Source organism: Rhinoraja longicauda, chromosome 16 (genome assembly GCF_053455715.1).
Source record: "Rhinoraja longicauda isolate Sanriku21f chromosome 16, sRhiLon1.1, whole genome shotgun sequence".
Lineage (NCBI taxonomy): Eukaryota > Metazoa > Chordata > Chondrichthyes > Rajiformes > Arhynchobatidae > Rhinoraja > Rhinoraja longicauda.
Window position 1 is genome coordinate 35826939 of NC_135968.1, and position 22621 is coordinate 35849559.

Sequence of the window (22621 nt, forward strand, 5' to 3'; positions counted from 1 at the left end):
ATGAAATGTAATATTCAGACAGAAATGCATTTAACATATATTAACATACATGTCGAACATCTGCATTTTACACAAATGTGAATGGAGTAAACTTCTGTCTGCTGACTCTTCGTAGAACCTGCCTAATTATTAAATGAAATATATCGTTTGAATTAAAGGTGGAAGTGGAAAGATCAGATAACTACACGGTTGTTAATCCAGATACAGACAATGCTTGCTTATTTTTTTCCATCACAAGTCCTGGCATTTTACCTGACTAAGTCTGGCAGCAGATTCCATCATGTCCTTTATTTGTGACTTTGAGACTTATACTAACGACAATTGGAAACAATTTTAATAAACATACATTTAAATTAATAATTAAATGGTAAAACAGGATGTTGCCTTGCCCTTTCAATTCTGTCCCAGCCCACTTCTTCTGATGAAATTAATGCACTCAGTTCAGTGAGTGGTTTGCACATTTGATTCTGAGAAATGCACAGGGGCTTATGGCCCCTTGCTGTTCTTCATGAGGAGTTCAACAGCATAATGCAGTTGTCAGCTGAGTTGAAATTTGGGATTTTCACCTTTGCTTCGAGGCCCCATACCTCTGCTCATTTACACAGGCAAAGGCCAACATTTCCTATCAAAAACACAAAAACACCAATGTTTCCTCCACCCGCTTCATCGATGCATTAGAAAAAAATCCTCATATAAAATATTCTCTTCAATATTTCCTTCCTTCCCTTTATCATTTTATGTGCAATTCTCTATTTTACAATGAAGTGAAAAATATAAAGCAGCTTCTTGTTGCTTTTAAGTAAAACATTTCCTCGTGGTAAAAAGTGTGCATTTTTCAGGTTGATTGCGAACAAACTCAAATTATGGGACCTGTGGAAAATGATCATCTAATCCCACAATGAGAATCATACTTGGCTCAGACTGCAGTATCTGACAATTGCTGCCTCACAGTCACTTAAATTTCCATTTGTTAGGCTCTGGGAAGATCAACTCCATTTTCAAGTTTGGAGAGAAGCCCATGCCCCCAGGTATAAATATTAGTCAAACTACTCATTGATACGAAAGACAATTCTATGGGTGATTTAATCATTTTAGCGTGAAATGTGTAACTTTTAAATGTTAATATTACATTAGATATTAGGTCCAAATTAATTTTGTGGCAAAGAAAATTGAAGAAGGAATTTTTTTTTGAGTGGTATATTTAATTTGTTCAATTTCTCCCTGATAAGGAATTTGCATATGATTAAAACATCAGCCAGTCAGATGGAAGAGTCGTGAATTCAGTGTATCGGTAAGAATATGAACAAAACAGCTATAAAAAGACTTTATAAAATATTTTCTAACAAGAGCCAGGAAAGTAAACATATTATTAGAAAGCTTTCCATTTGTCCCCAGACAAACCCACAATCTATTGCTATAATGATAAAGTTGGTCTGAACTGGACATTCAATGAGGAGTTTGTTTGAAGAAGGGTCTCGACCCGAAACGTCACCCATTCCTTCTATCCAGAGATAGTGCCTGTCACGCTGAGTTACTCCAGCATTTTGTGTCTATCTTTATTAGAGCCCATTTCAGCAATTTTACCAAGTTAATGGTCCAGTATTTTCTTCAACGTTTGCAAATAGATGTACATTTTTCACTTACATTTTCATTTCTAAGGCATCTTCCATAATGTCTGGGTGCCTCAAAGCACTGCAGCCAATGACGTACATTCACTGTTGAAATGCATTTAACAAGTAGCTATGTAAGAATAACACTCATCAAGGGATGTACATTTTCAAGGTATTAGGATCTCTCTCTGATATTCCTCTGAAGAAAGTTAAAGGGCTCTTTGCTTCTACCATGATAAACAGACAGGTCTTGGTACAACATTCCTTCAAAACCATACCAGTGTACCAGCCGAGATATTTGCTCTGAATGCTCTAATGCGATTTGAACATGTAACCTTCTGAAATAGTAAACAAGGGAACCATCCATTGCATCCAAATCTCCTTCATCCTTTATATCCATTTGTCAAATTCCCTGTTTGCAAAATTGGGCCAACCCTGAATCCTCAATTGCATGTATCTCGGTACATATGTTTGTGGAGAAGGTTGGTTCCAAATGTTCTAGTGCAGTTAAATCCAATTATTGTTTTTTTTTCTGGTCATTTATTTGTAGCAGTATTTTACTTGACGCTTACATCGCATATTTTCTGTTTAAACTATGTTATTTTTGTGAGATCAGTATGCCAGATGAAAAATTAAAATCATTTCTGGGTTGCAGGTTCTTAAATAATCTGCAATTACTGTGCATGGATGATAAACAAGATGAAAGTAAAGATTGAAAAATGCTAGCATGAAATTTGACCTCTATCAATGTCAAACGTGTTATATAGCACGAGACATGTTGTACTCTAATTCTTTTAAATTTGTTTCTTTGACTTCAATGGAATGAAATAACATGAAAAACTCAGCCATTGCTTCATTACCTGCTAGCTCCACTGACTGAGGACAAATAATACTCCGGAATTTCATTGGATTCTAATTGTATATTCTTATTTACACCCATGTTAATTTAAGATGTACTGTAATGAAATTGAGGACAATTAGACAGAGCTTGATATCAGCAAAATTAGGCCAACCTTTGGCATGTTTACTTCATGATAACTTCTTGATTTTGCAAGGAAGAAACTTCAGGGCTGGCACATTAGAGGTCTCTGAGCACACTGCATTTTGAAGTGTGCTATTTAATGCTGCTGTGGTTCTCAAAGAGTTGAAGGGAAAAGATGTTTGAAGCGATCTGGGTGGTTTGGTAGTCGGTTTCAAAGATTGTAATCCTAAGAGATAGGATAAAATTTACCTTTTAACTAAAAATACAATGAGTAAACTTGAGGCAATTTCAGTTCAGATTTCTGTAGGCCCGTAGCACAAAATTGTGCAAATATATCACATTTGCAATCATACTTTTAAATAAAACACATTTGCATGTATTCTAAATCACATTTTAAGATGAAAATGAACAAAAATGACACAAAGGTGCACATGGGTATTATCTTCTGATGTTGGAACAATGTCATTTTGGAACACTACAATGTGAGTTTTATACCACATCTGACATGCGATAAGTATGTGTTAGATGCTCACACCCTGTGCCTGATAATATTCAGATCCCCAGTAACCATATAGACACAAATTGCTTGAGTAACTCAGCGGGACAGACAGCATCTCTGGATAGAAGGAATGGATGACGTTTTGGGACGAGACCCTTCTTCAGACTCTTCAGACTGAAGAAGGGTCTCGACCCGAAATGTCACCCATTCCTTCTCTCCAGAGATGCTGCCTGTCCCGCTGAGTTACTCCAGCAATTTGTGTCTATCGTTGGTGTAACCCAGCATCTGCAGTTCCTTCCTACCCAGTAATTATATCCCTGCCTTGATGAATGATATAATGATAGGTCAGTCAAAAACATTATCAGGAGGGTAATCTCAAATAAATATTTCAGGCATTAAGAATTTCTTGAGAGGTCGGAAAAAAATAATCAGCATTAATGGTAGTGTCGCCAATATTAATTATCATGTTCACAACAAATGTCATGCAGCAACTCTAAAATTTCTACTTCAAGTTATTTTTAAACATTTGTTTCACACAAACTTTGACAAATGCATGTGAAGTGCAGGGAATCTGTGATAACTTCACAATGACTGTAAACTGGCAGATCAGCAGGTCTATTGTACATGATTAAAGTTTCTTCCAAACATTTGATGACAAGATTGGTAAAAGATCCGTGGTTTAAGTAGTTTAATTTACAAGTGAATTATTCATAAACCACAAATAATTCAAAATCCTTTTGAAATTACTTTTGTGTAGATAGTTTTAAATATGAATTTCAAGCTAAAGTTTTCTTTTGCAATTTAAATTGCTGATTTAAGCAATAATCAAAAGAGCAGAGGAAGAGACAAAAATAGCTGCTGGAGGACGTTAACCAAATGACCAGGCGGTGTCTTTGCAGGTAGAGGGATGGTTGAAGTATTGGGTTGACACCTTGTATCAGGACCGAGAATGTAGAGGAGAGGCAGCCAGTATAAAGAGATGCGTTTACATTTCTTACCTGCTTCCTTCTGTTTGTGATCACTTACATTTGTTTCTTTCTTGTAGTCAACAGCATCACTCCCACCCAGTCCTCAGCTACTGAGTCATAGTTTAGATTTTTTTTTAGATTTAGAGATACAGCGCGGAAACAGGCCCTTCGGCCCACCGAGTCCGCGCCGCCCAGCGATCCCTGCACATTAACACTGTCCTACACGCACTAGGGACAATTTTTACATTTACCCAGTCAATTAACCTACGTACCTGTAGGTCTTTGGAGTGTGGGAGGAAACCGAAATTCTCGGAGAAAACCCACGCAGGTCACGTGGAGAACGTACAAACTCCGTACAGACGGCGCCCATAGTCAGGATCGAACCTGAGTCTCTGGCGCTGCATTCGCTGTAAGGCAGCAACTCTACCGCTGCGCTACCGTGCAGTGATTGAAGACGACTCTCCATCATTCAATCTGCACGCACAATCATAAAGGGGAAGGATAGCCCAGATCCTACGGCTTTAGGGAGTGAAGTCGTACACAAATTCAGCTCTGAAAGACTCGGATGAGGACTGTGATGGGCCAAATTATAGATAAAAGATAGAGTCACAAGAGATGCTAGGAGTATTAGAAGGGTCTTGAATCCAATATGTTTAGAAGCAGAGGGTATCCCAGCTCAATTATTGCAAAGGGGAATGTGCAGAGCTTTACAGCTCTTCTTTGTCAAAATGAAAATCATGGCCAATCTCAATGTTGTGAAGTCATCCATTTTACAGCATTTAATGTGTAGGAAGGAACTGCAGATGCTGGTTTAAACCGAAGATAGACACAAAAAGTCAACGTTTCTTCTTCTGTTGTATTCCAGGCAAAAACAATATAATATACAAGTGACACATGATACAGTGACACTCCAATGGTCCTTCTTTCAGGATCACGGAGGGATGCGTAATTGCTGTCCGAAGGAGACACAATGAGTTGTACTACAGATGGTGCAAAGAAAGCATAATGTCTGGTTGCATCACTGCTTGGTTTGGGAATAGCTCTGCTCAAGGCTGCAAGAAATTGCAGAGAGTTGTAGAAGTAGCCCAGTCCATCACACAGACCAGACTTCCCACCATTGACTCCATCATCGACACATCACACTGCTTTGGAAAAGCAGCCAACATAATCAAAAACTTGTCCCACCCCGGTCATTCCTACCTGCTCCTATCCGGCAGAAGATACAAAAGCTGGAAAGTATGTACCACCAGACTTAGAAACAGCTTCTTCCCCTCTGTTAACAGGCTTCTGAATGGTCCTTTCATAAGCTAAGTGTACTGACCGATTCATCTCTACCCTATTGTGGACACTATCGTTTGTCTTTGGCATTGCTGCACTACAATGCTGAGAACTATATTCTGCACTCTGAATCTCCCCCTTTGCTCTATCTATTATATTTGAGTCTGACCTAATTGTGCTTATGTCTGGGATATCTGATCTGTTTGGATAGCATGCAACGCAAGGCGTTTCACTGTACCTCGGTACATGTTACAATTATGAACCTAAACCATTGGAGCACGTCATTTTCTCTCAAGATGACAGTATTTGTAATCCTAAACATATGCTTCACTGGTACCTTTGTTCTGGCCTGTTGACCAGCAAGCCCAGACTGCGGGTATATGCTCTGAAATGGTGCAGTCCAACTCCAAACCATCCACCCGAAATATCTCAGGATCATCCTTCATGGCATTTGGAAGGCCTTCCATACCAAACATTTAAAAAAGTCTTTCATTAGTTTCATATGTAGCCACTCAGTGTTAGTTGCTATCATTTGGATTTGTATGTTGGACTGATAAGTTTGACATGGAACAGAATAACATTATGCCTTGATTTTAATACAAAGATCCTGTCACAAAACAGGTACTCTGAACATCAGGGATCATTATGTCCTTGAATAATCAACTGGAAAATAATAGCAAAAGGCCCTGCTCCTATTCAACATTACAAGTATTTCAAGTTGCACTATAAATATGGAATTGTGATTTATTAATTAAATTAGGAGAACCAAAAACAATTGACTTTGACTGTCTAATTGACTTTGGAGCAAACACTTAATAATAAATGTAGGTAGGAACATAGCAGTTTCAGTTTCACAGTTTGCAGAGAGGGTTCTGTTAATGTTTGTTGGGCTTCACAAGGACAACAGCTAAATTTAGATTGAAAATCAATATTTATCTACACGTATGAGTTGTCCTCTATAAATCTGGGACATGCAGATGCTGTAGTCAAGGAGAATGTAATAAATATAGCTCTAATTCACCATGTTCCAGGTACCAGTCTGACAAAAACTATCCAGTACACTTTCAATCATTTCTAGGTGCAAATTATGGTAGAAAATTGATTTCTTCAGAACGTCCATATTTCTTAGTTGGATTTTTTGGTAGACATCATCTCTTTAAAAAATTTACCTGTGCTGACTACAGAGAAAAGGAAATAGAATAATAGAAAACTTTGGGTTTTGGATTCACTTTGTAAAATAAAAATATTGTTTCTACCCTACCTATTTCTATTGATTTTGTCAACTTGCTTGATTTTCCATGGACATAATCAGAGCGAGTTAAATTATATTTAACTCGATAATCAAACTATTATGTTTGAACCAAAAGCAGTTCTTCTGAATATTTAGTTTTTCAAGTCAAGTCAAGTTTATTTGTCACATGCACATACACGATGTGCAGTGAAATGAAAGTGGCAATGCCTGTGGATTGTGCACAAAAAAGAATTACAGTTACAGCATATAAATAAAGTTAATACAGTTAATACAGAGAAGACAAAATTTAGTCCCTGGAGTTATAAAAGTTAACAGTCCTGATGGCCTGTGGGAAGAAACTCCGTCTCATCCTCTCCGTTTTCACTGCGTGACCGCGGAGGCGTTTGCCTGACCGTAGCCGCTGGAACAGTCCATTGCTGGGGTGGCAGGGGTCCCTCATAATCTTGCTCACTCTCGATCTACACCCCCTGATGTATAGGTCCTGCAGGGGGGCGAGTGTAGTTCCCATGGTGCGTTGTGCCGAGCGCACTACTCTCTGCAGGGCCATCCTGTTCCCAAGGGCAGAGCTGTTCCCAAACCAGACTGTAATGTTGCCGGACAGGATGCTCTCTACAGCCCCAGAGTAGAAGCAATGAAGGATCCTCAGAGACACTCTGAATTTCCTCAGCTGTCTAAGGTGGTAAAGGCGCTGCTTTGCCTTACCCACCAGTGCGGCAATGTGCGTTGCCCATGCCAGATCCTCTTTGATGTGGACTCCCAAGTATTTAAAACTGCTCACCCTATCCACAGTAGACCAATTTATCTCCAGTGGCGTGTACGTCCTTGGATGTTGAGCCCTTCTAAAGTCCATAATTAGCTCCTTAGTTTTTTTGACATTCAAGAGGAGGCTATTGTCCTGACACCAGAGTGCCAGATCAGCCACCTCCTCCCGGTAGGCCTTCTCATCGTTGTCGGAGATCCGGCCCACCACCATAATGTCATCAGCAAACTTGATGATGGAATTTGAGCTGAACCTGGCCACACAGTCATGTGTGTACAGGGAGTACAGTAGGGATCTATCTATGGATACAATTATTTACATGAGATAATAAAAAATGTATTTTTAAAATTGGTTATGATGGCATTGTGATCCCAGGATCTGTTTTCCAATGTCCCCACTTGATTAGGATCACATCTATACGTCCAACTTTGTTTTGACATAAATCAGTTTGATCTTTTCAGTCCGCATTGATTCTTAAAGTTACCTTAATTTGATCTTACTCTCATTAGCTTCCCACAGTTTAGGTTTTTTTTCTACGTACAATATCGTACACTTTTGAAATGCATGTAAGGAATGTGCACCTTGAATTCTGGGGCAGTGTGAAATAAAACCATAGATCGTTGACATATTCTACAATGGAATATCTGGGTCATTGTTTCAACACCTTCCTTATGCCATACAAGCATGTAAAATAGGAGCAGGTTTGTATCAAATGGTCCTTTAGTATTGCCCTGCACCTATTCCACTTGCCTTGTGTGCAGTCAGCTACGGTTCAATTACTTCCACTCCTGTAGTCAGGAAAATTGTGCAATCAAGACCCACTCCAGAAAATTGAGGAAAGATTTTTTGAAACTCCGGTGCAGTATTGAGAGAGTGATTCTTCGATAAGGATAAAGTTTTTTGATTGAAACGCTAAACTGAGGTTCTGACAAAAGAAATAGCCCATTCATCCTCGAAGCAGCAGTATGTGCTTTTCTTAGAATCCCACCATTATGAGAAAAAAATATATGGATCTGTAAAATAATTATTTTGCACACCTATTCAGTAGAAGAGGATGGCATCTCAAACAAACAAAAAATGAGTCCAACACAATGAGGGTTAATCAACTTCTTCCAAATAAATGTCATAAGTAGGATCCTAAACAGTGAAGACCATTGCAGTAATTATGATTTGCGGCTGCAAGTGATTACTTAATGGAAATAATGTATTTCTAGAAGGCTTATTCACAAACAAGATAAATAATGAGTAATTTAATAACTAATTGAAGCTGAATATATGAATAATAGATGAGCTAAGAAAGGACAAGTGGTGTCATGTCCCTTAACTCAGTTACAACTGCTTATTTTGCATGCAGTGGAAGTCTGATGCCAGTTATTTTGCATTAGAGATTGCCCTAATTGAGCCGTTCTTAAATTATATAGAAAGACATGAAATATACAGCAGAGACTCAGGTTAATTGGCCTAAATGGTTTCTGTTAGCAGTTATGGTCCACAAGAGACTGCTCCCACTTTATTTTATCTATCCCTATTATCATAGGTGCCTCTTTACATGTATTTAAGTTTTCTTTAAAGGGAGCTGAACCATTTATCTTTATTGATCAGGGCAGAATATATCAATCACTTTGCACATCTTGGTTTACCAATTTGATTACATTACACCAATATCCAAAATATTTCTAGTCATTGAGAATTAAACTAATTGAACTGAATTTGAACTCTTTATCTTCATTATAGCCATTATTCATCCTTGGATATTTCAGGCAGCAGCGTTATGTCAGCTAATTGCTATCTATTCCAGATTTTTAAAACATTCCACATTCATTCCTAGATGGCTTTTCAACTTTTCGCCAAATATTTTGTGATTAGCTACCACTTATTTTGATTGCTTTATTTTTAACAAAGATATTCTTAAAGCAAAGACATAGGTTAATTGACTTGGTATAATCTTAAATTGTGTGTAGGAATAGTGTAAGTATGCGCGGATCGCTGGTTGGCGCGGACTCGGTGGGCCGAAGGGCCTGTTTCTGCGCTGTATCTCTAAACTGAACCAAACTAAGCAGGTAGAAACAAATTGATGCTCTGAATCTTGTTGGTACCAAGAAGTAAATAGATTTTTAATGAGGAGGTAACAGGATTACAGGAGGCAGAATCAGAATCAGAATCAGAATCAGAATCAGAATCAGAATTACCTTTATTGTCATCCAAAAAAACAAGTCTTTTGGACGAGATTTCGTCACCCACAGTCCAACAATAAGAGCAATAAAATAAGCAATTACACACACAACCACAAACCAACACAAAACAAAAAAAGAAACATCCATCACAGTGAGTCTCCTCCAGTCCCCTCCTCACTGTGATGGAAGGCCAGAATGTCTTTTCCCTTCCCCTGCCGTCTTCTCCCGCGGTCAGGCTGCTGAAGTTGCCACGTTCCAGGCCGCGCCGGATGGTGAAAGGTCCGCAGCGGGCCGACCCAAGCCCCGCGATGTGGTTGAGTCAGTCTACTTCAACGCTGGCAATTCTTAGTAACGGTTTGGAATTATTTAATTGTTTGTTTTCAGAGGTAATTTCTGAGAGTAGGTAAGAATCAACAACATTGATGTGGAACTGGAGTCACGTGTATATCAGGACACATCAGGACAGCAGAAGTTGGACCTCAGGCATAATTGATGTTTTATGCATGAGCTTCCAGTACCACCTGTGCCTTTGCTAACCACTTGGACTTTGCACATACCAATGTCAGGCAACTTATCTTGATGATAGTGAGCCATAGAGTGATGATTGCACCTTTATCTAAGTAAGTCCTGATGTTTCATAATTAAAACTTAAATACTTAATTTTCAAGTTTTAATTAGTGAAGATAAAGAAGTTTTCATTATTCTAAAAGTAACTGAATGAAATTAATTTCTGAATTTACTTATCTATATAAATTGAAAAGACACAGATGCTTATTGATTAATGACATATACGCAAAATGACAGAATGAAATTGCATCAGTGCAGTGCACCTGCAGTTTGCTAAGAAACAGCTGGTGATGGAGCAGCATTGCTAAGTCACATTCAAATATAAGTCAGATTTTCATGAAAACAACCAAAATATTGCATGGATTGAGCAAAATAAAAAAAACCATAGCATGGTCTGTAAAAAATAGTCATGCTATATTATTTAAACTGCTTCTTTTCCTGGCTCTATATCATCTGCTAACCTTATTAACGTTTCACATATTCATTTTCTTCATAATTTTCATTGGCACTTTAGTATAATTCCAGCAATTAGTCAGTTAATTGGCCAGTAACTATTTTTTTCATGATGCTGACAAAAGGAAAAAAAACAGATCTCCCTCAGCATCTTACACGAAGCATCTAAATTAAAAACAATCGGCTTTATATAATACTTAGAACATAATGCAATTCTGCCTAGCACACTTTGTCCTTTAAATAAACCTATTTAAGATCACGCCGAAATTAATCCTGACATAGGAATGAAAGGACAAGAAACGATCATGAATACCAAACAGCTGACTCTGCCATCCAAGCCCTCTTTAAGGATTTGATTGATGACCTTTTGGCAGCATGCATTCTCGTTTTACTTCTATGACCTGGATCGGAATTCAGCTCTGATCAATAGAATGAAAATCTCTTTATTTGCTGGATATAACACGGAATACAGCCACACACGAGAATTGCTCGAAGCAATTTTTTGCTGCTCGTGATAATTATATTACGTATATTTTACATAATAAGGTGACCGTTTGCGTATTGTGGGCTCCTGTAGCTGCTTAATTGATCAATTGCAAAAAAACCCGATCAATCAAAAGATTCATGTCACTTTCTCTTGATACAATTTTTATTTTAGTTGGATATGGTTTGTGGGATAAAGAGTATAAAAGATCATGATATAGAGTATAAAATCTCGTTTGACATTGGTCCACTGTCACTGTTAAGCATCAGTGCTTCTTGGCCATCTGGTAACTGCTGCCATGATCAGTCTGCGGAACAATTTAGCTGAAGAATCTCATCTGACATTGGACTAAAGTAATTGCTGCTCATTGATCCCTAGGAGCCATACAACAGTAACGGTGCATTACATCACACTCAGAAAGATACATCACAAACCAATTTCTACTTTTCTTTTTCAGCTGCAGAAGAAATTGCTTTTAAGATGTGTTATGGAGGTTTATAAATTGAAAACAAATTTGGAAGGCCATTTTCTTACCATTTACTGCAACATTTATATGGAAATTTGTAGCACAGACAGGTGAGCTACCATAAGCAATAGACCAGATCTCACTGACCTGATGGCCACCCTACTCTGAATCACCACCTGCATTCCCCTCCCCCCCTCCCCCCCTCCCATGTCAAAACCCACATATAAAGACATAAGAGACTTGCAGATGGTGGAATCATGAGCAAAAAGACAGTGTAGGAGGAACTCAGCAGGCCAAGTAGCATCTGTTTTGGCCCCAAACCCACCTGAAGAAGGGCCCTGACCCAAAATGTCATTTGCCCATTCCCCTTCATAGATGCTGCCTGGCATGCTGTTCCTCCAGCACTTTGTTTTGTTGAAGACCAACTTGTCTGGATACATTGAGTATTATAGGCCCAACCTATGGCATAGTGAGAAAAGCCTACACTCAAATCAACCCCCACCCCACCAAAACCTTTTGAATTCACCAAGGCCGTGCCTCTGGTTTCAAAAGCTGTGAATTACTTTTTAAATAGGTCAAATGTCCCAAGCATTAAGCTAATGGCAAATAATTTTAAAGAAACATACCTTTCTCTGCCTCCTAATCCACTTCTAGAAACTCCATTGAAATCAATTACGTTCCTGATCTTGTGCTAGGTATAACCTGGCGTAAGATCCAAGTGTTGATTGGCACAGAAACAGACCATTTAGCCTACAAAGTCCACACTGACCGTCAACCATCCATTTATACCAATTGTACGGTAATTTTTATTTCTCCCCATTCGGGTCAATCCAGGGCTGAGTTCAGGTGGAGTAACACATGACAGAAATAACCAAGATGCTGGGTGAGAGGCATGGATTGGGATTAGAGGCAAGAATGAGTTTAGAGGCAGGAATCGTCTGTAGGCATTTGGTGCTGGGGGAAGGACCATGATAAACGGTCAGAGTGGTTGGTGGTGGGGGGATGGAGTAGGGAGGGCTGTGTTTGAGGGGTTCAATGGTTAGATGGTTAGAAAGTTAGATGGTTGAGTTTGTGTAACCAGTGTCGGCTATTGGGTCAGTTTGTGCGGTTGATGTAAAATGGTTAGCTTGGAAGTGGGTCGATTTAGGGAACCCAATGAAGACTGGAATAGGTTGAAAAGGTTTTCTGCATGAGTAGACCATGGACACCTCAATCTCAACTGCAATTAATGTCAAGTTACACATGTAATTCCAGGATCCGTTGTTCATAATTCAACAAAAATTGTAGTCTTCACAATTCATTATTTTCCATAAATATTAGATAAATTAGCAGGCAAATAGATGGTGCAATGTCATTTACGTCCAAGTTAGAGGTCTTTTTAGCTTGTCTGAAAAGTTGCCAGAACGCGTAGGTCAGAAACTTTTGCCAGCAACATCTGTAGGCAGTCTATGGAATGATCCCCACTATCAGTCTACTGTTTGGGTTCACCTACATATTGTGTGGACATTTGCTATGTGTTAAATATCCCTGACATTCAGAAAGACATCCAAAACTTTTAATCCTAAACCAATTTAAAGAATTATGAATAATTAAAAAATGTTAACGTTGCAAAAGAAAGCAAAGTATGAAACAATTAAAATCAAGTAAAAAATTCAGAACAGTTAAAACTTCGAATTAAATGTCACAATGTGCAAATTGCCTATCATCTTTCTCTTACATAACCATTTTTTCTCCATTTAAATGAATAGAGTTACTGTTCCGACATCTAACCTGGCATAGATTCTTTGGGCAGATCTTCAAATGTGCTGTAACTACATTGGAACTGCTACAGGTTTACACTACACTGCTATGCTTTAAAAGGAATCCAGCATTGCTTTGCATTTGAGAGATAGCTGGTGAAGAGCAACTAGAAAGTTGGGACCTCCCGTGTTTAATTCAAAATGTGGTGACACTTATATGAGGAAATATCAGTAGTTGTCAATAGCATTTCCATGAAGAACCTAACCTATTGCTTCACCTGGGCCGACCGAACCATATGTCATGAGTACAGTGTCATATATTAACCGAATGGATTGGTAACCACTCAGAGGAAGAGACAACAATTATATATCACGTTAAAATTAATAGCTGTCTTGGTTATTATAAGAATTTCATGTTTCATGACATGATGTGCACAATCCAATTTTGATTACGACTTTCTACAACTGTCTAAGTCAGCCAATATTTAATTCATCATATCTTTGGGCAGAGAAGTTATCACCAGCGCACTTCTCGTGTAATAACTTACAATATGAATGATGTTTTTGCGTGAGGGACTCAGAATAGTGAGGATGAATTGTGCTAGTCTGACAATACCTATTTTAAGACTCCGCTCAGCTTTACACTTGGATTCCATTTCTATAAACTATTTATTTTAGGTGGTGGATATCAATTGTTATCCATCCTAAACTGAAATAAAGAAGTTAGTGTTAAAGAATACAGTGGCGCAGAGGTAGAGTTGCTGCCTTACAGCATTATAGACCTGTTTGATCCTGACTACGGGTGCTGTCTGTATGGAGTTTGTATGCTCTCCATGTGACCACATGGGTTTTCTCCGGGTGCTCTGGTTTCCTTCCACACTCCAAAGATGTACAGGTTTGCAGATTAATTGGCTTCTGTAAATTGCAAGTTGTCCCCAGTGTGTAGGATTGTGCTAATGTAGGGCAGTGATCGTTGGTTGATGCAGACTTGTTGGGCCAAAGGGCCTGTTTCCATGCTGTGTCTTTAAAGTAAAGTTGTTGATGAACGGCCTTCAAAAACTGGCGCGGGCTGCAGGGACTCCTCTCGCCTGACTCTCAGTCTGAAGAAGGGTCTCGACCTGAATTGTCGCCTTCACGGATGCTGCCTGAACCGCTGAGTTACTCCAGCATTTTGTGTCTACCTCACAGTACAGTCAGATGGGGAGGTCCTCTATGCATTATGATACAAAATTGAGGAAGGGACAGATGTTGGCAGCAACTGTGAACTCCAGGGTCTCAGTCAAGGTGGGTCCATAAAAAAAATATAGAAATTATGATGCTGATAAGTCAGATTCCTCTGAAATATAAAATAAAAAAAACTTTACTCTGCATTTGATATACTGGTTTCAGACACCCCTGGACCTTTGATGAGGAGAAGAGGAATGCAGATGAAAGCAAAAAGTAATGAAACAAAATGGCAAGTATCTGGAAACGGAACAGTGAAGCCTGCTCAAGCGACAGTCAGAGAAAAGAAAGGAGGAGGATAATTACAGTTCACAACACAGGGAAAGGCCATTCAGACCTATTAGGTCCATGGTGATTCCCAGCAGAGCAATCTCAGAAGTTCCATTCTGCCGCTCCATATCTTCCTATGTTTGTAAAATTTATTTTCTCACACAAGCCGATTGATTACCCTCTGATTCTTCACATATTTCTCCAGTGCATTCAGAAAATATTCAGACCCCTTCACTTTTTCCACATTTTGCTACGTTACAGGCTTATTTAAAAATGGATTAAATTCTTTTTTTAAAAATCGTCAATGTACACACAATACTCCATAATAAAAAACCGAAAACAGGTGTTTAAAATTTTTTGCAATTAAAAATAAATAACTGCAATACCACATTTACATAAGTATTCAGATCCTTTGCTATGACGCTCAAAATTGAGCTTAGGTTCATCCTGTTTCCATTGATTATCTTTGAGATGTTTCTACAACTTGATTGGAGTCCAACCGTGGTAAATTAAATTGATTGGACATGGTTTGGAAAGGCCCACACTTGCCTATATAAGGTCCCACAGTTGACAGCGCATGTCAGAGCAAAAACCAAACCAAGCCATGAAGATGAAGGAATTGTCCGTAAACCTCCGAGACAGGATTGTGTTGAGACACAGATCTGGGGAGGAGTATAAAACAATTTCTTGCAGGTCCCGAAGGACACAATGGCCTCCGTCATTCTTAAATGTAAGAACTTTGGAACCACCAGGACATTTCATAGAGCTGGCCGCCCGGCCAAACTGAGCAATGGGGGGAGAAGAGCCTTGGTCAGGGAAATGACCAAGAACCCGATGGTCACTCTGACAGAGCTCCAGAATTCCTCTGTGAAGATGGGAGAACCTTCCAGAAGGACAACTATATCTGCAGCACTCCACCAATCAGGCCTTTATGGTAGAGTGGCCAGACGGAAGCCACTCCTTAGTAAAAGGCACATGACAGTCCATTTGGAGTTTGCCAAAACACCTAAAGGACTCTCAGACCATGAGAAACAAGATTCTCCGGTCTGATCAAACCAAGATTGAACTCTTTGGCCTGAATGCCAAGCGGCACCGCTCATCACCTGGCCAATACCATACCTACGGTGAAGCATGGTGGTGGCAGCATCATGCTGTGGGAATGTTCTTCAGCGGCAGGAACTGGGAGTCTAGTCAGGGTCGAGGGAAAGATGAATGGAGCAAAGTACAGAAAGATCCTTGATGAAGACCTGCTCCAGAGCATTCTGGACCTCAGACTGGGGCGGAGGTTCACCTTCCAACAGGACAACAACCCAAAGCACACAGCCAAGACAATGCAGGAGTGGCTTTGTGACAAGTGTGTGAATGTCCTTGAGTGGCCCAGCCAGAGCCCGGACTTGAACCCGATCAAACATCTCTGGAGGGACCTGAAAATAACTGCGCATCAACGCTCCCCATCCAACCTGACAGAGCTTGAGAGGATCTGCAAAGAAGAATGGGAGAAATAACCCAAATACAGGTGTGCCAAGCTTGTAGCGTCGTACCCAAGAAGACTTGAGGCTGTAATCGCTGCCAAAGGTGCCTCAACAAAGTACTGAGTAAAGGGTCTGAATACTTATGTAAATGTGATAATTCAGTTATTTCTTTTTAATTACTTTGCAAAAAAATTCAAAACACCTGTTTTTGATTTTTTATTAAGGGGTATTGTATGTAGATTGATGATTAAAAAAAAAAGAATTTAATCCATTTTAAAATAAGACTGTAACTAGCAAAATGTGGAAAAAGTGAAGAGGTCTGAATACTTTCTGAATGCACTGTACTGTCATATTGATCAAAAACAGGCCCTTTGGCCCATCATGCCCATGCCAACACTCTATGCATTGGTAATTTAAGCACTCGCAGTTCACTTGTGTTTTTCTCTCAGTAACACCATTTAATTAAATAATAACATTTAAAAGACACTTGGACAGGTACATCGATAGGAAAGGTTTAGTGGGATATGGCCCAAAAGTGGGCAAATGGGACTAACTTAGATGGGGCATCTTGGTCAGCACGAACTAGTCAGGCTGAAAGGCCTGTTTCCATGCCGTATGACTCTCCTATTTACATCTTAAATGTTATGAGAGCCTGTGGCTCCACCACCCACTCAGATAGTGTGTTCCAGATTCCAACCACCGGCTGATGGAAAAGCTCTTCCTCAGATCCCTCCCACAACTCTAATCCTTACCCTGCACAAAGGGTAAATTCACATACCAGTGTCTCTCTGGTATACCAGAGCTATTGGAAAAACTCGCATGTCATGGCGAGAACAGACTAACTCAATTCAGACAAAGCCAAAGGTCAGGATTAAATTCAGGTCCCTAAATGTGTTAGGCAGCAGTACAAACCATTTTGTACACAAGGTACACGGAGTTATGAAGAAAAATAGTTTAGATACAAGATCCCAAAGATTAAAGAAGAATCACCATGAGCAGAATAGCAGGGCGCATTTTGAAGTTGTAAGAGTAGGCAAAAGATATTATGCTGATACACTGGTAACAGAAGCAGAAGATACAGCTGCCTGTAGCAAACAAGGAACCATCTATAATGTGATGCGGCTCATCAGTGGCAAATGACAGACATCATCACATATACTCAGAGACAAGCAAAATCATCGACTGACAACAGAAAAAGAACAAGGCATTTTCTGGGCAGAGCTCTTCAAAGACTTATCGAACAGAACATCACCTAAAATGGAAGCAAACATTTAAGAGATGGAAACAAGTTCTTGATATCAACACATTTGCATTCAACAAAGGAAGAGATGATCCAAGCCAGCGAATCCTTACAAAAAAAGCAAGGCTCCCGGCAAGGACAACTGCAATGCCATTTTGTTCAAGAAAATACTGTTTGCAACATTTATTCTGGCCCAGATCAGTTTACGATAGAGAAAACATAGTGGACCAAATGGGTTCTGGTGAAGATACCCTAGAAAGGAACACTCGTTGCTTTTAAAGCTGCTGTGGTATTACATTTTTATTAGTGCCTGGCAAGGCAGCTGTAAGATCACAGTGCAGTATAAATCAACGACAGCCTTCTCAGTCAGGAGTAAGCCGGCTTTATGAAAGAAAGGTGATGCATAGATTAGGTTTTTACTTGACAAAACATAAAAGTTCAATTCTCAGAAATGACAACAGCAACTATATGTAGAATCCAAAGAGTTTGTGATATACTTTGACAGCATTCACAAGTTCAATCACTGATTTGATTACCCAACTCGTTTATCATGTTACAGAAATAAACCATTCAGCCCACTAGATTGCTGCTAGTTCCGAGCGGGGGTATTTCACATTCCTCCTCTCTCTATACTGTAACTTATAATTTTTGCCAGAGAGGGGTAATTTACAATGATCAATTAATTTACCAACATGTCTTTGGCATGTGAGAGGAAACTAGAGTACTGAGAAGTAAGTTTACAAAATACTGGCTAACCTATCATTATCACTTTTTTAAAAAAACCCATTTTTTTTCCATTCATCAAGAAAGGGATATAATTACTATGTAGGAAGGAACTACAGATGCTGGTTTACACCAAAGATAGACACAAATTGTTGGAGTAAATCAGTGGGATTTAGGAAGGAAGGAATGGGTAATGTTTCGGGTTGAGACCCTTCTTCAAACTGGAGTCAGGGGAGAGGGAGACACAGGGATAAGGAAGTGTAAGGTGTGAAAATGAGACATCAAAGGGGATGCAGTTGAAGGAAAATGTAAAATAGATCGTTGTTAGCTAAGAGATGGTGACAACGAAGCATACAGAGGTAAAATTTAATCAGGGGGACAGTCAGACTGGTCGGAGAACTAGGAAGGGGAAGGGTGGGGAGAGAGAGGGAAAGCAAGGGTTACTTAAAGTTAAAGAAGTCAATATTCATGCCGCTAGGGTGTAAGCTGCCCAAGGGAAATATGAGGTGCTGTTCCTCCAATTTGTGCTGGGCCTCACTCTGACAGGGGAGGAGGCCCAGGACAGAAAGGTCATTATGGGAATGGAAGACGGAGTTAAAGTGTTCATCAACTGCAAGATCAGGTAGGTTTAGGCGGACTGAGCAAAGGTGTTCAGCGAACTGAAGTACTGAGGTAACCCATGTTGTCCCAAGAAAAGTATTGTGTGCTAAGAGGTAGCAATGCTAACTGCTGTGTCTCAGTGCCGCCCTCAGGAATTCTGCAACCATTAGGAATCCCTTTCCAATAATTAACATCAGTAAGAGCTTATAGAGTCATAGGGTCATAGAGCACAGAAATAGACCTTTTGGTCCAACTCGTCCATATTACCAAAATGCCCCATCTAAGCTAATGTTTGGGCCATAAGCTATTGTTTGGGCCATTTGCCTGTGTTTGGGCCATATCCCTCTAAACCTTTCCTAAGCATGTATCTGCCCAAGTATCTTGTAAATGTTGTTGAGAGGACTTGCCTTAATGATCTCCTTTGGCAATTTGTTCCCTATACCCATCACACTCTGTGAAAGATTTGCCCCTCAGGTTCCTATTAAATTTTGCCCCTCTCACCCGAAACCTATGCCCTCTGTTTTTTTATTCAGCTACCCTGGGTAAAAGACTGTGCATTCACTCCATCTATTCCCCTCATGATTTTACACATCTTTACGTTCACCCTCCAGCCTACTGTGCTCCAAGGAATAATGTCCCAGCCTGCCCAAACTTTCCCTGTAGCTCAGGCCCTCAAGTCCTTGCAACATCCTTGTAAAACGGCCAGAAAAAAAGTATGCTGAAAACCTATGGAGCTAACTTATTGAAAGACTTGCCAGAAACAGACAGAGGTGCAAATGCTTCCTCACTGCCCCAAATACTAAAGCGTTCTCCTTCTTTCATGTCCATCATCCATGTTTCAAATGTTACATCACTGTCATCATCCGTCCTGAAAAGGGCGCAAGCTTCCGGCAACAATCAGTGGGAGCCATCACTTGTACAATAGATGATGGTGGTAGCAAAATCAGCTCAGGACACATCCAGTTTCCTGCCCCGCGATGTGGACACTTCTGCTATGGGGCCACTAAAGCATTGTAAGTAAGTGATTGCAGTTACTCTTGTTGGAAATGGGCATTGTCTAACACCTATACACTCTGAATGTCACTTGCTACATGCCTGACTGCAGTCCACACCTCATTATTTACAGGACAAACTACAAATGAAATTAACTATTAGGCGGTCATCTGTTCAGTTTGCCCCTTCAGACCTTTGTGATGATTGATATTCAGTTGCCACAACTGCCTTTTTGCTGGGATTGGAAGCCAATGTGCATGTTTGCCTTTTGGTTCTAATGAGCTTCAGTTTTACAAAGATTGTTTGATGCCACATTCACCCAAGTGCAGCCTTCATGTCAAGGACAGTCACTGTCACCTCAGCTCAGAAATTCAACTCTTTTGTTCATGTTCAGACCAAGGCTTTAATGAGATATAGCGCTGAGCTAACTGATCAGAATTAATTAGAACTAGTCTTGCATAATTTTACTTCATGCTTGCATCGGATGTGTTTTGAATTTGGAATCCACTGAGCAGTTTGACTATGAAGGCTTTCTGTATGCGATTCAACAGTGAAGGTTTATCCTCTGTATTCTGTGCCTATGCTTCACATGCCTTTTCACTAAATCTTTCTGACCTCTGCCTTGTACTGTTTTTGCATTGGAAAGCACTGACGAAACAATCATTTTTTTGTACATTGGTTTCAAATATGGAACAGCAAATCGTGCAAATAATACACAAGCATATGTAGGAATCCGAATTAAAAACAAAACGTTCTGGAAATATTCCACAGGCCAAACATATCTGCAGGCAGGGATAGATAGTTAACAGGGTGGATGTTGTGCAGAATATGCTTGTGGAAGAGCTAACATGATCGAAATTTCCACTAATGTTTATGCAAAGATCGAAGTCCTGAATTTGCTGGCAGCCGATGACCTGCAGTTTCCTAATGCACCCCCATACTAGACTCTACATGACAACTAACAGCAGAGAGGGGAGCAGTGGCATCTCCACAGCACTTATGCTGGAATTCCATTTATAACCATAGTCATACAGCATGGAAACTGGCCCTTCGATCCATCGACCAAGATGCCTCATCTGTGCTAGTCCCATTTTCCCGCGTTTGGCCCAAGTTCCTATTAACCTTTCCTATCTATGTACCTGTCCCAGTATCTTTTAAATGCTGTTTATAATACCAACCTCAGCTACCTCATCTGGCAACTCATTCCATATACCCTACAACACTCTAAGTGAAAACGTTGCTCCACAAGTTCCTATTAAATATTGTCCCTCTCATCTTAAACCAGTTTATTTGTGTCTTTATGTATTGTAGTTTTATTTTTAAATCTTTTAATTAATCTGAACATTTTTAACAATTTTGAAATGGTTTTGAACATTTTTAAAGATCAGAAACAGTCAGCCACTTTCAATATTTTGACAGCCAGAAGCACGGCTGGTTGATGGTTATAGAGTCGGAGTAGTACAGCACGGAATCATGACCCTTCAGCCCGACTCAGAGGGAGATGTAGAAGCAGGTAACATTTAAAAGATAAGAATATTGATTAGAAAGGTTTAGAGAGATATGAACCAAACACAGGCAAGTGGGACTAGCTCAGTTATAAAAAGCTGGTCAGCATGGATGAATTGATCCAGCTGTGAATCAACCTCTGCATGAAGAAATTACTTAAGTCTCTTTTAAATCTTTCCCCTCTCACCATAAACCTACGCCTTCTAATTCTGTACTCCTCCATTCTGTACGAACGATTGTGACCAATTGCCTTGTCAATGCAAGCTGAGGGCTCAGTCTCCTACACTCCATAGAAAAAATGTCCCAGCCTATCCTTATAACTTAAGCTCTCATGACTTGGTAACATCCCGGTGAATATTTTCTGCATCATTTCCAGCTGAATGACCTCCTTCTTAGAACAGGGCAACCAGAGCTACACATAGTATTCCAAATACGGTCTCACCAAAGTCTTGTACAGCTGTAGCATGACATCCCAACTCCTGCAGTCAATTCCTTACTGACAAAGGCAACATGTGAAATCCTTCTTCACCATCCTGCCTACTTGTGTCATGATTTTCACGGAACTGTACCCCTCTGTCTCTCTGTTCTACAACACTCTCCGATGCTCTACCAATTATTGTGTAAGTGCTATCCTGCTATTTCCTCACACTTGTCAAAGTTAAATTCCATTTGCCATTCCCTGGCCTACTTCCTTAGTTGATCCAAATCCTTGGGTAGCCTTCCTCACTGTCCCCTATCCCACCAATGTTAGTATCATCTGTAAATTTACTAGCTACATTAACAACGTTGTCATCAAGTAACAAAAGTGGCACAGCACAGATCCCTGTTGCACAGCAATGGTCACTGGCCTCCAATTTGAAAGAAATACCACCGTCTACGACCATCCTCTGACTCCTTCCACCAAGCCAAATTTGAATCCATTGGCTAGCTCACTCTGGATCCCACGTGATCTAACCTTGTGGGAGGGACCTTGTCAGAAGCCTTGATAAAGTCCTTATAGAAAATGTCCACTGCCTTGCCTTTTGTCAATCCTCTTGGTGACCTCTTCAAAAAGCTATACCAAATTTGTGAGATGTGATTACTCATGCACAAAGCTACGCTGATTATCCCCAAATCAGCCTATGCCTATAGAAATGCTGGTAAGTCCTACCCCTCAGAATCCCCTCCACTAACTTACCCACCACTGATGCAAGGTTCACTGGCCTGTAGTTCCCAGGCTTCTCCTTGCAGCCCTTCTTAAAAGGCATCACAGTGGCGCAGGGGTAGAGTTGCTGCCTTACAGTGCTTGCAGTGCTGGAGACCCGGGTTCGATCCCGACTACGGGTTTATGCCTGTACAGAGTTTGAACTTTCTCCCTGTAA